Source organism: Cupressus sempervirens, chromosome 6, assembly GCF_028749045.1.
Source record: "Cupressus sempervirens isolate cs-2001-9-10 chromosome 6, ASM2874904v1, whole genome shotgun sequence".
NCBI classification, from domain to species: Eukaryota; Viridiplantae; Streptophyta; class Pinopsida; order Cupressales; family Cupressaceae; genus Cupressus; species Cupressus sempervirens.
In genome coordinates this window covers 434734096-434749307 of record NC_143123.1, presented here as the reverse complement: position 1 = coordinate 434749307, position 15212 = coordinate 434734096, and positions in this window count along the sequence as shown.

The window sequence follows — 15212 nt, the reverse complement described above, 5'->3', positions numbered from 1 at the left end:
GGAAAACATCCAAATATAGCTTTGGGATAAAGAAGAACAAAACCCAAATGTCAGAATTTTAATTTTGACACTCAGTAAAATTTTTGACATTTTGACCCCGTCGAGGTCTACAGCTCTGTAGCTGCACAGGTTCGTAGGTATGCAGGTCCGTAGCTCCACAATTCAAATGTGCATCAATAGTTAATTGCTTGTTCCAAAAATAGCACTTTTCATGCATCAAAAATGCATTCTTACTACAATTTAACTTTGACACACACCAAGTAAAGGACCAACTTCTATTTTTGGCAACTCCAGATGCTCCTACTTTGACTAAAAGGCTTCCTCCTATTTCTTCTCTCATATTTTCTTTTTTTTTGACATGTAAAGGGCTCATGCATCCAATTAATGAATAAAATATGAATGGAGTCTCTCTAAGCACCAGATTAACTATTATATTGTATATATTTAGTTTTTTTTAATGTTTTAAAAGCATTTTATTGGATGAAGTTATCTCTCACTCTCAACACAAATTGAGGAGATGATTTCTTATAAATACCCCATTGTAATATGTAATAAAGCCCACTATTATTATGCAATAAAATTATTCTTTTGGTGCTTGCATTTGGAGTGTAGTGATTCTTACCTAAATGTGTCATTGTTTTGTGAATTTTGTTCATGGAATTGTGATTGAGCCAAAGGTTTATTGTATTATTTTTGGTTGTGCGATCTTTTAGTTTTGGTGCTTGCTACAGATTTACAAATTTCATTGACACATCTAGCTTGAGAAGAGATCATCAACTTGTGTCTACATAGCTTTTTGTCTCACATGAGTGCACTTTTCGTGGCCTTGTGATTTGATGAAAGGTGAAATATCATACGATTGTTAAAGTTTCTCACTGACGATTACATCAATGGATTCTAGGAAGTGTTGCTCCTATTTTCATTAGTTTCCTATCAATTTATTTGAAAGCTTAACTCACAACATGTTGCTTTCTATAGCTTATGTCTGTTAGGTTTTCAATTTTATGTTATTTCATTTTCATGTTATTTTCTTTGCTAACCCCTTGCTAGAATAGGAACTCATTTTAGTTGCCTTGTTAGATTGCATTCATTGAAAAATAGAAAATACGAAAAAATATTGTTCTTTTGTGTGTTATTTTGAGACAACAAAAAGATTTTACTTTATTTTTAGATCAAAATAAAACCAGCAAATGCCTCGTAGTGAACAATCACATTTATCTTCAACTAAGCAAATTTTGGTACATTGCAAGACAAATGCAGAACCTTGGAGTTGATCCCAAAAGATTATCTTTTCAAGAGAGGAATTGCGCGAAGGATTCTTTCTATTGGCCTCGTGCAAAATGACCACCCAATAGTAGGTTGGTCTAATAGCTATGTTGTAAGCCTTTGAACAAGGTGCTAAATCCTTTGATAGGGTAACATTCCAAGTGAGTGTCTGCAAATCCTTTAACTAGGTTGCTTTTAAAAGAGTATAAAGTATTTAATAGGACATGCCTTTCACATGGCAAACCATTGGAAGTGGTCAAACTTTGTAACCTTAAATAGTTACATAGTGTTGTAGTGATAATTTGCGAGTGTCATCCCTACTCCAGTTTTACCTTCTCATTTTTTGAGGGTTTTTAGGTTACCAAAATCTTGTATTATCTATTTTCATGCATGTCTTTATTTTTCATGTTGAATAGATATGTTAGATACATGTGAATGATCTTAGCTAAAAGATTTAAAAGGTTAAAGTTAGTTACTTCTAATTCAGCCCCCCGCCCCTCTTGGAAGTAAACCTTCCCACTTGTAAATTCCAACACAAATCTGGTACCTATGTAGTAGTGTATGTAGCAGTGATCAAAAATAAGTGTGCAAACTTTTTAAGGCAATCCACAACCACATATATGCAATCCCTGCCTTGGGCTCTAGGCAGTCTTGTGATGAAGTTCAGATATAAACACTCCCATTTCCTATCAGGAATTAGAAGTGGCTGAAGTAAACTGGCTGGATAGGAGTGTTCTTTCTTATTCTATTGGCAAGTGGGACACTCCCTGACATATTGAAGTACTTTTGCTTCGAGCCCTTTCCATGTGAAGAACTCTCTAATCTGCCAGTATGTCTTGTAGAAACTAGGATGTCCTACCATAGGTGAATCATGGAAAGATTTCATAATCATCCTCCTCACTGTTGAGCCTAGGACCAAAAATATTTTCCCTTTGTAAATGATGAGCTCATTCACAAGGGTTTATCTACTATGCTGAATAGTTCCATCTATGAATTCGGCTATCCATGCATCCTTTGCATACTCTACAAGAATCAAGTGTCTCCAATCCTCTAATATGTCTGTCAATAAGCTCAAATGGGGCCTACATGATAAAGCATCAACAACTACATTTTGTGTCCCCTTGAAATATTTAATATCAAAGTTAAAGGACTATAACTTTCTCACCCACTTCTACTACCTATCATTGAGATATTGCTGACCCAAAAAGTATTTTAAGCTATTATAGTAAATTTTGATACAAAATTTGCTACCTACTAAATATTGCCTAAATTTAGCCAAACCATGCATAATGGCTAACATCTCCTTATCATATGTGCTGAAGCACCACTCTGGCCCTCTTAATTTCATGCTCTTATAAGTGATAGGGTGCTTATCCTACATAAGAACTACTCTGCTGCCCTCTTCGAAAGAATCAAAGTGTAGCTCAAAAGATTTGTTGAAATTTGATAATGCTAACAGTAGATAGGAAGTCATCAACTCTTTAAATTTCTCAAAACACTCCTATGCCTTAGGAGTCCACAAGAAAGCTCCCTTTCTCATCAAATATGTCAAGGGTGCTACATGCTTGGAATATACATCCACAAACCTCTAGTAGAAACTACATAATCCTAGAAATCCCCTTAACTATGTAAGGTTCATCTATGAAGGCCACTCCAAAATGGCATGAATCTTTTTAGGATCCATGTGTGTGCCTTCTGCACTGATGATGTGACTCAAATATACCAACTCTATCATACCCAAATCGCTTTTTGACTCCTTTGCATACAAGGACTCTTTGCCCAATATATCCAACACTATGTCAAGGTGAACCAAGTGTTCCTCCCAAGATCTACTATACACCAAGATATCATCAAAGATGACAAGTACAAATTTCCTCAACTAAGGGTGGAAAACCCTATTCATTGTTGCCTAAAAAGTAGCAGGTGCATTAGTTAGCCCAAATGGCATAACTACAAACCCATAATGGCCACAATGACATCTAAAGGCTATCTTCTTGATGTCCTACTCTCTAACTTTGATTTGGTGATAGCTTTGTCACAAATCTATTTTTGAGAAGAAGCAAGCTCCATGAAGCTCATCTATCAACTCATCAATCCTAGGAATGGGGTACCTATTTTTAATTGTCTTTCTATTAAGCACCCTATAATCGATGCACACCTTTATGTATCATCCTTCTTCTTCACCAACACCACTGAAGAAGCGAAAGGAGACTTACCTGGTCTAATGTGGCCCATAGCAAGTAACTACTTTATGGTTTTTTCAATTTCATCCTTCAACCTCTTTGGATGCTTGTAGGTGTAATCATGATGGGCTTGGCCCCCTCCTCTAACTCAATGATGTGCTCAATACCCATGTTTGGTGGTCTACCTAGTGGAATTTCACTAAACACCTTAGAGTGTTTAAATTCTAAGCTCCTAAATGTTAGAAGGATATTTAGTTTTCAATTTTCCCTATTGTGATGGCATTAACATGCACTTTGTTTCCCACTCTACCTGATCATGTCGAATCAATCTAGCCATCCTCTAGAAAGAGACCATTCTAAAATCACTGTCCCTCATTGCCTTAAGAATCTATGTCTTCCCATTAACTTTAAACCTCATCTCCATGTCCTTGAGATTAAGAGTGAACCCACCAATATCATGCAACCAACTCATCCCAAGGACTATATTTGTATCTCACATAGGCACAACCTCATCTACTATTCTAGAAAGAGTTCTATGAGTTCTAGGTGATCTAACTGCACTCTCATTATCCCCTTGTTCCAAATTCTATTTTTCATATGGGTTCATGTACTCAACCATGGTGGTGAGCGCTTGCAAAGCCTGAGCTATTCGATCTTGTCATATAAGCATTGCTCTAAAAAATTTCCTTATTTATTGATCATCATTCCTATTGTCTCTTGGTGGGCTATGCTCTTACTTGTCACCATGGTACTTGGCTGCCTAATAAAATCTTGTTCCCTGCCAAACAAAGCTTGCCTAATAGTGAAAAAAGTCTATAAGAACCAACCCTAGGTGGCTTGTGATTGCTAAACCTTCAAGATGGCAGGATTTAGCTCTAATACCAATGTAATGTTCTTTGCCCAAACTGATTTATTTTAGCTCAAGGAATATTGCCAAACACTTCTATTGCTGCCTTTCAATGCTAAGAAATTTAGAATGTTTGCAAATGATATTACAATGCCTCTTACAATGAACTAATATGCAAGTGTAGTTATTTTGATATTTTTAATGCACATACATGGAAACTAGATATGGAATGCATATCTACAATCAACTGACATTTTGACAAAAAATTGACATACAACTTTTATGCTGATCATATATGCTATTAGATGGACATTTCATCAAACAAATGGTTTGCAACATGTAACTCCTTTATTGAATTCATTCTCATGCACAATGTTGTTATGAGTTTCCCAAGACAAATGGCTTACAATAATGACTATAGTAATGCCAAAATTTGATTTTGAATTATCACAGCAAAATCATATGCCCTAAAAAATTACAATGTTAACTACTAATAGTTGCAAGAAGAACTTGATAATAGTGATGCCCAAGGATGGAGATGAATCAAGCATAAGTACTATAGCATGACATTGTTCTTGTGTACTGTAGTAGCCAATAATAAATGTATGCTCCAATTTAGGCACAAATAGAACCCCTAAATTGAAACTCTCCTGAATACCAAATTCAATGGATATTTCACCACCTCAAATGGTTGCAACAATGAAGAGTTGATGTTCTCCAATGGCTGACTAAAATTGGAAAACTTAGTTTCTTCTCCCAACTTTATATCAAATGCAATTCACAATAATCAGATGATTACAGTGAAGCTCTCACCTCTATTTATTCTTTTCCTTCACCCTTCTAGAAGGAAATAAAGTATTATTTAATTGCATTCTCTAGAAGCTTTCCCCTTTCCAATACAACAATTAATTATATTTCAAGAAAATGCACTCTCTAGAAGCTTCTCCCTTGAAATACAATAATCAATTGTGCTTCTAGAAAATTAAATTAATTAAATATAAAGTCATCTTTTAATTTTAATTTTTTTGATGACTTTATAAGAAATTAATTTAATCAATTTGTCCTTATTTATTCACTTAGCCTTCAGAGAATTTAAAGGCTAAGAACTCCATTGAGTTGCTAAAAAGATGGGGACATTACATTCACTCTCTCCTGTCAATTTCATTGATCAATTTCAAACTCTCTCAGTATTGATGTGAGATCATTAGTCTTCAACAAAGATGTCCAATGCTTACCCAATGCATACAAAATCATTTTTTTAGTAATTTTTTCCTTGTTACTTGAATCCAAGAGAATTGATTATTCTAAGAATCTTTATGGGAGAACATTCAAATATTAAAGTTTATTGCATCTTCTAAAATAATGAGACAAAAACTTATCGAAGGCACGATTCATGTATTAGTGATTCAAGAAGAATCTTTGCACTGTATAAGGGAACATGCAAAAATCAAGTTTCAGAGAATTACTAAGAGACACCCTTATTTTTATAAGCTCACTATTTTCTATGCAATCTTATGTAAACCATCTGGTAGAAAAGGTCAACTATCTATTTCTTCAAGGAAATTTTTAGTGGTATATTAGGATAACTATGTTGAATTTTCTAATGTAATTGAAGCCCTATCCATCTATAATTAAAGGTTAGCTCTAGAGTGTACTTATCAAAAGATGTTGTACATTCAAAATAAATTGTGTATTTAAACAACACACAATGTTTGATTTACATGTATATATTTAAAGATAAACAACGTTAATGATAAGTGAAAGTTTCATCTTATGCATGTGAATCAAGGGAAGGGTTTGACGAGTTATTTTGAAGATTTTTCCTCTTCTTTGTATGTAGATTAAGTGTTTATAACTATTATTTTGGCTTTTAGATAGTTTTATTAAACATGACAAGATTCATTGCACAAAAGACACAAAGTTGTTTTGGGGTAAAAACATCCAATACATATTCTTTATTGCCTCGCTTTGGGCATCACAAAATTTACACAAATGATTCAATATGCATGACTTCCACAACAATCATATACCTTTGATACTTATAAAGTTGTACATCTAGACTAATTACTAATTTTTTTCTCTCTAACATTATTTTAATATTGATACATCAATAACACAATTATAAAAAATAAAAATAAAGATTTCTTTCTTTCTTAACTGACCTGTTCCATATCTCTTGGGCATACCATTGCACACTAAGGTACAATTGCTAGTTAGTACACATGTGATGTTTTTTTTTATCATTAGGTAGAGTGTTTTGAGTCGGCACTCATGAAACTTTATAGTTTGAGAGTTTTGCATGTGTGGGCAAGGATTTTATTTTTCTATAGCCTTTATTTCTCTACATACTCATTCACTATTTTCATCTCAACCTTTTCTATAAATACATGAGTCACATTTATTAAAGGAAGAAGGAGAGTTTAGAAGATACATCAGCCTATGCACCATCTCTCTTAAGGTGCATATGGAGTGTTATCCTATAAATTATCATCTTCAAATTCAAGTGTTTGAGTAGTAACTTTCCCTTTTAGATACTTGACAATGCCAAAAGATCAATTTGAAAATAGTTTGATAGGTTATAAACAATGTTGAAAGGATTAGGGTTGACTTGATACAACTTTGAAATATTTGGCATGCTTGAAATTCGATTATCATGATGATTTGGAATATAATCAAGTTGGCCAAAGTGATGAAGATTTTGATGCAAGATAAGATAAATTAGTAAGAAATCAAAATGGTTAGATGGCACAAGATAGATTATACATAAAACAAGGGGAAACATAGGTGTGAACCATTTTTAGGTGTCTTCATTTTGTCCCTCTTTCATATAATGTGATTATGAGCATTGAATTTGATTCTAAGTTTTCTCTTAAAAAATAGTGAAAGATCATGCACCTGTAAAATTGAAAGTCTAAAAAATTTGGAAAGAAATTGAATCGAGGATAATTTTTTGAAAAGAGAGAATGATGATAAAGATTTACAAAAGAAATATTAGAAGAAGGAAATGAGAGTAAGAAGATTTAGTAAATGATGAATCTTGATTTCATAAGTGTTATTTATGTTATAAGATATTTATTTAATATGGGAAAGGGATGTAGTGCATTGTGGCATAAACAACCAGAGCAGTAATGCAATCCCTTTGCATAAAAATAATAGCATTGCAAACTAGGAATGCTTCCATCTATCTTGAATCATATGACATATATGCCCTAGAATGTTTTGAAAAACACCCACAAGTAGAAGACAAAAATCAAGACAAATCCATAAAAGATAAAACTCATTGAACCAAGTAAGCCATCTACCATTCTGATCTTAGTGTTAAAGCTTTAGGGTTTGTGTTTATATTTTTACTAATGGTTAATGTAGTTGGTTTTAGGAAGGACACATCTCATCTAGGACACATAGCAGAGTGACAAAATACTGGTTCATATTTGTTTGATTGATATGACAAGTTTGATCTGATTGATTTCTAACATAATTTGATAGTTTGTTTTTTAAAGCATGATTTCATTAAGTGTAACATTTAAGATCTTTTTGATGGATTTTCTCAAGTGTTTATCCATTGCAAGGGATAATTTATTAATGAAACAAAAATTAATTACGTAAAAATTTATCACAAATTTTGATGATCTGATTTCTTAAATCTTTGGGTTTCTAAAATATTTTATTTTATAGTGTTAAAGTTTTTCTATGACTTTTATGTTTATTTACTAATTTTTCAAGTTTATATTGATTTATTTATAGATTTTTATATGATATTTTGAGATTTTTACTAAATTTTTCAAGAACATTTTATAAATTTTTTGATTTTTTCTAGGTCTTTAAAGTATTTACATGAGCAAGAATTACCCGCAGTGTCTAGAAAAATAAGGCTATTATGGATGGATGATTGTAAAGTTATATTGATGAAGCATAAATGACACTTAGAACATCTTCAAGGTTTGTTTTGGTCACCAAGGACTATCCACAGAATGGGAGGACGTGTTTTATGCAAGCTCAAGAACTAGGCATGACAATGATAGACCATTGATGACATGTAATGCATATGAATAGCCAAGTAAAGAGGTTCATTTTTAAAATATGTTTTACATTTTGTGTCCTATTTTCATCAAGACCAAGATAGGATCGTGATAAGAAAATAATAGGATGTGAATAAGATCAACAACATCAATAATGGACAAGGGGATATGGACTGGAGGTCACAATAGGATAGGAAATCAGGGACAAATTAAGTAGATAGGACATGATGTGCTCCTAAGAAGATCTCTATACTTGTCAAGATCAAAAATGGGAAAAGGGACATATGAATGATGATAGGATAAGGGATACGATGGACATAGTATATTGGAGGAAATGGTAATGGATAACATGGGTTTAACTTGACCCCAAGTATAGAATGTAAGCAATTTATAGACTACACAAGATACATATTTTCCAAGTTTTCATCAAGATACTTACCCAAAGCACCTACTTTCTAGGTTTTCACCATTAGACTATTTTTTCTCTTTATTTCTATTTTTTCATGCCAAGATGCTTGTTTATCAGGTTTTATGTTTGTTTATTTTTTCCTTTTGATACTTTTCAAATGATAACGAACACATGACATATCATGAATGAAGGAATCAATTATTTGAATAGTTCTCTTGAAAGGTATGCAATAATGACCCATGACCATGATAGAATGCTTAGAGACATTGGTAGGGTAATGAAAAATAGGGATGAAATAGATTCAAGTCAAGTGTTGGATGAGCTTGATAAAAGGATGGGAAGTATGTATAAGAGGAATGAGGGGGTGAAAGAAGCTTGATGTTTAGTGGATACAAATGGATGCAAGAACAACATTGAGACACACCTTAAAGGGTGATAGAATGATGGAGGATAAGGATATTTAAGATTTGATAGATGAAAGGATGTCAATTTTGGGACACAAACACCCAAAATGGATTTGGAATCTATGGAAGTCTTTTTGATGAAGGGATAGCAATTTAGGATGTCAGGATTTTCTTTCTTTAGGACTACACAGTTCAAGAAGATTCTTGGGAATCTACCTGGACTTCATTTTTTCATTCTTTAGTGGGTCCTTTAATTTCATAATCTTTAAAAGATATTTACTATCCATATTTATTTTACTTTTCTTTTTTATTCATGGGCCTATATGGATTTTTTTATACTTCTTTTTCTTTTTGGATCATGTATTTCTTTGTCTATTAGGCTAGACATGTTGATCCTTGACTGCATGTGGATTCCTTGACTTCTAGACCTTATGCTTAGTATCCAAATTACTTGGTAAGGGAATAAAATCCTTGAATGGATAGGAATTGTGTAAAGGTATTTTGGATGGGTGGAAGGTTCTTTGAAGTGTGTGGCTTTTCTAATTTGCATATGTGAAAAGGTGTTGGGAATATTATGACATGCTAAGTTACTGAGAGGGGAGGGGTGAATCAGTAACTTATCAAAATTTTATGAAACTTTATCTTTGATTAGCAATTAATCCTTTATGTGAATTTTGATCTAACTACATGCATGAAAAATTGAAAACATGAAAGCATACACAACACTTTAACACAAGATTTGGTGACCTAGAAACCTTCCAAATAGAAAGTAAAATTGGGGTGGGGATGATACCTACACGCTTTAGTATTGTAGTATAAATTTGGCCTATTAAGGCTTATAATGATCACTTCTAATGATCTGTTAGGAGCAATAAGTACTGCTAGGTCCACCTTGCAAAAGGATTTACAAACATACAATGAAGTATGCACTTGGTAAAGAGATTTACATAAGACTGTTAAGGGTAAGTGCACCAAGTTGTGGTGCCAAAATGGGGGTATAAGTGGACACCTTTTTTCTGAAATCAGCAATTTCTAAACTTCAACAAGAATTTGAAGATAATTATGCTCAAAATTTTAAGATATGCCAAAAAAAAAAGTAGTAGTCCTTTGAATCTAGTTTCTAAACTACTATTTTTTTCAAAATGGTTTAGTTTTAGGTCTTCAAAAAGGGGGCCATAGAAAGTGGTACTATTTATTCCAAATAAACATAAACTAGTACTTAATCACTCTAGTCAAAAGTTACTTAACCCTATGTCGTTTATCCCCTAGAAATGATTGAAAATTAATCTAAAATAAAACTTTTTTTTTTCAAAGTGTGTAGAATGGAGTCTAATTTCTAAAAAACTAATTTGTTGCAAAATTTGATGAACGAGTTAAAATCTATAGCCCAATTAGTACATGTTGGTTTTTGACAAAAAATGGACATACATTCAAAAGAAATCATAGATAAAAAGCTTGAAATAGTTCAAATAAAAAATAAATTATATGGTTATATAGCTAACACAAAGACCTACAATGTTATGTAACCTGATCTTATCGATGCTCAACCAAGAGGAATCTTGAAGGAGAGCACACAATTTTTTATTTTTTTTGTATGTTTGCAACAAAACATGTTTGAGACCAGTTTATAGACTCCAAAACTTTGGGTTAGATATCCAAGGAAAAACCAAGCCTTAGGCTTGGTAGAATGCAAAGGTTTGAATAGCGTGTAGATGCTATTTAGAGATTTTTAAGTTTGAGTCTTAATAGTGTGTGTGTGTGCTTTAGTGCACATGCACTATTGAGACCTAAATAGTACATAAAGAGGGAAGAAGAGAGGCAGAGCAAGAGTAAGAGAGAGAGAGAGAGAGAGAGAGAGAGAGAGAGGTGTGTGTGTGTGTGTGTGTGTGTGTGTGTGTGTGTGTGTGAGAGAGAGAGAGAGAGAGAGAGAGAGAGAGTAGGGGATGGGAGAGAGAGGAAGTGAGAGAGAGTAGGGGTGGTAGAGAGAGTACAGGATGGGAGAGAGAGGAAGTGTGAGAGAGTAGGGGTGGCAAAGAGAGAGCACAAGATGGAAGATAGATATTGAGAGTACAAGATGGGAGAGAGAGGAATAATGAGAGAGAGTAGGGGTGGCAGAGAGAGTACAGGATGGGAGAGAGATTGAGAGTAGGGGATGGTAGAGAGAGAGAGTAGGTAGTGGGAGAGGAAGTGAGAGAGGGAGAGAGAGAGAGAGGAGGATGGAAGTGTGTGTAAGAGAGACAGTAGGGCATGGGAGAGAGTGTGAGAGAGAGTAGGGGTGGCAGAGAGCGAAAGTAGGGGATGGGAGAGAGGAAAGAGAATAGGAGATAGGAGAGAGAGTACGGGATGGGAGAGAGAGATTGAGAGTATGGGATGAGGGAGAGAGAGTAGGAGGCAGTGGGAGATAGAGTGGGAGAGGGAGAGTGAGAGAGAGGAGGATGGGAGTGTGTGTGTGTGAGAGAGAGAGTAGGGTATGCAAGAGCGAAGAGAGAGAGGGGATGGGAGTGTGTGTGTGTGTGTGTGAAAGAGAGAGAGTAGGGGATGGGAGAGGGGAGAGAGAGAGTAGCCTAAGAGAGAGAGTAGGTAGTGGGAGAGGGAGTGGGAGAGGGGGAGAGAAGGGGGATGGGAGTGTGTGTAAGAGAGAGTAGGGCATGAGAGAAAGTGTGAGAGAGAATAGGGGTGGCACATAGAGAGAGTAGGGGATGGAAGAGAGAGAGTAGAGAGGGAGAGAGAGTAGGAGCTGGGAGAGGGAGTAGGAGAGGGAGAGACAAGGGGCAATGGGAGTGTGTGAGAGATCTAGAGAGAGAGATGGGGAAGATGAGAGTGTGTGTCTATGAAAGAGAGAGAGTAGAGGATGGGAGAGGGGAGAGAGAGAGTAGGGGATAGAAGAGAGATAGTGAGAGAGAGAGAGAGTAGTTGGTGGGAGAGGGAGTGGAAGAGGGAGAGAGAGAGGGGGGATGAGAGTGTGTGTAAGAGAGAGAGTAGGGGATGGGAGAGAGTGAGTGAGAGTGGGGATAGGAGAGTGTGAGAGTGAGAGAGAGAGTAGGGGGTAGCAGAGAGAGAGTAGGGGATGGGAGAGAGTGGTGTAGAGTACCTAATCAAATGGTCTATTTTATTCAATGTAATAAGGCCTTAGGATTGATAAAAATCTCCTTAAGGCCATCCACCATTGTAATGGACATAAGACCCCAAGGTGACAATATGAACTTGGGCATCAATTGGTCCAAAGGTGGAATTTTGATTTATCCTATGTTTTCTAGGTTTCTTTAGAGGTTTCAATTTTTTGAAGAACAATTTGGAGTGATTGGAATTTGTTTTGGTTTGAAATCAGTTGAAGTGTCAAAAAGTGTAAAAAATTGCAAAGTTGCATTAGCAACTTTTGCAACAAATTGACAACTTTTTCCGGTAACTGCAAAAACTGCCTTTGGTCAGTTGAAATAGTTTGTAATAGCCTTTATAGGCCCTGTGCACTTGATTTAGAAGCATAGAAGGAGTTTCACATGTTTTTGCTTCCAAAATCAAATAAAGAACTTGTTGTTCTAGCATTTTGTCCCTATTTTTGCCATACTATATGAACTTTTCTAGTTGTAGAGTTGTTTTGCATTGATTAGTTAGAGCTTTCATTTTCAAGAGTTTTGGCATTGGTTTGAAGGGGAGATCAATCTTCATTTGAAAGTTATCCATTTTTCTCTCTCATTGCCCTATGAAACCCTTGAAATAAGGGTTTGGCCAAAGAAATGGCCCTAGTTTGAACTCCCACCATTGGAAATTCTTCCAAATTTGCATGGGGAAAGCTAGGGCAATGCACTTTCATATATTGAAGGCTTAGAGATAGGAGGTTGTAGTAGGAATTTATGGGAGCAAGCCCTAGGTCTAATAAGACCCATGTATTAGACCTAGTTTGTGTATTTTGGTTGAGTAATAGGAATGCGAAGAGTTGAGGGCTTGGTAAATTAGGAAAACACCTTCATCTAAGTTGGAAGAACACTCTAGAGTTGGAAAATGGAATCCATGAACCCATTTCTTGGTCTTTGCTTTGTGAACCATGCCTAAACTTACTAATTAGGCCTATGTGCAAGGTTGGGGTTAGGGTCTGCTGGAGTAAAGTGGAGTATTCAAACTTTCGAGTCTTGTAGTACTTGGAAAAGGGTGTTCAAAACTAGTTTTAGTTTGCCAAGTCCCTTGCAAAACATTTGAGTTATTGGTGAAAAATAATTTTAAGAGACCTAATTGCTTACTAGGTCTGTTGTAGCAGTTTGTATTGGAAGTTGTTAACAAGGGTTCCAATGAGTGGTTCACCTAATATTGAATATATTGGAGTTTTCTTAGACCTTCTTTGGTGTTGGGAAGTCTTGGAGTCTCAAATCCCACCTTTTGTTATTTTGTGTGAAATAGGATCAAGTGTTGTATTCTAACTTGTGGGTTGATAACGGTGGATCTGATCACTGATTTGATTTGTTTGGGTCATGTTAGGATGGTTTTAGATCACTACTGGTCTTAGGAAGGTTGGAATTTCTAAAGCCATTTTGTGCCAAGGTTGGATTTAAGAGGTCTTGATTGGTTCAAGTGAGAAGAAGTTAGAATTTAGTCTTGTGTGAAGTGTTAGGTTTGTGAAACCTATTGAATAGTGGTAACAATACAGTAGTTCATTTTGGAAGAGAGTTAAGCCTTGAATAACCCTGTGGAGTTGGGGAATTTGGATAAGTAGTTTGATTTTCTTGGTGCATCCAAGGTGCTTATATTTGTTTGGTGTTTCCAAAGTGCTTACATCAGAGCCACTTTGATTTGTTGAAGACACAATGTCTAAAGGTGAAGAGCCTGAGAGGGAGACCCCTTTATGGATCACAAATGTAGAACTAGCCAAGCTAGTTAGGAACAAATGGTAAAGATTAGAGTGGTCCGGGAAGAGAATATGACCATAAAGAGGGAGTTGGATAAACTCAAGAACAAGATGAGAAAAGGGAGTGATGATGAATCAGAGCCTGAGGAAATAGGAGGGGATGAGGAGAAATAAAACATCTCTATAGATCAAAGGCCTTTCCTTGCTACATTGGAGAGGGTTGGAAAGAAAGGAGAAGGAGACTTACCCACTTTCCATGGTAAGTTGGATCCTAATGTATGCATGGACTAGATTGAAGCCTTAGATAAATGCTTTGAATGTGATAAGACCCCTAAAAATTAGAGGGTTAGGATTGTAAAGGCAAAGCTCAAGGGCCCTACCTTGAGTTGGTGGACTTTTTTGCAAAATGAAAGATTGGATGAGGGCAAGGAGCATATTTCCACATGGAAGAAGATAAAGGCAGAGATAAGAAAGTAGTTCATACTAGAGGATTATGAGGTGATTGTGCACAAAAAGTTGCAAAATCTTAGAAAAAGGGACTTGAATGTCAGCGCATACACTCAAGAATTTCACAATCTTATCCTTAGAGCCAAGGTGTATGAGACAGAGAAGCAAAAACCTGCAAGGTATGTGAATGGTTTAAAATATAGTATCCAAGATGAACTAAGATTGATTACTTTGGGTTCAATGCATCAATGCTTTAACATGGCTTTAAAAATTGAAGAAAAACATAAGAGGAAAGGTGAAACAAGTAGTAGGGGTAGAGGCAATAGTAATATGGGCAGAGGTAGGTTCAATGGAAGGGGATCCTTTAACAAAAATCAAGAAGATTCTAGTGGATTAAATATTGATGGAGAGTCCACCAATAGAGGGCCTCTTAGGGGTAGGAGACCGAATGGTAGAGGAAGATCTAGTGGAAGGGGGCATAGTGTGTTTACAAGAAAATGCTTCACTTGTAATTAGGTGGGACATCAATCCTTTAGATGCCCTAAAAAAAACAAGCTAGGGGATAGGAGAATTCAGTTGACACAAGAGGAGGACAATCAAAGTATCTCTTCTTAGCAATCAACCACTTCAAGGCCTACACTTCCAGATCAAGGGGAATCCTTGATGATGCAAGGAACATTGATTAAAGCCCCTAAAACTATAGAACCCCCACAAAGGAAAACATTGTTCAAAACTTTATGCAAAGTGAACAACAAGGTCTGCAGAGTTATAGTGGATTCCAAATCCTCAAATAATGTGGC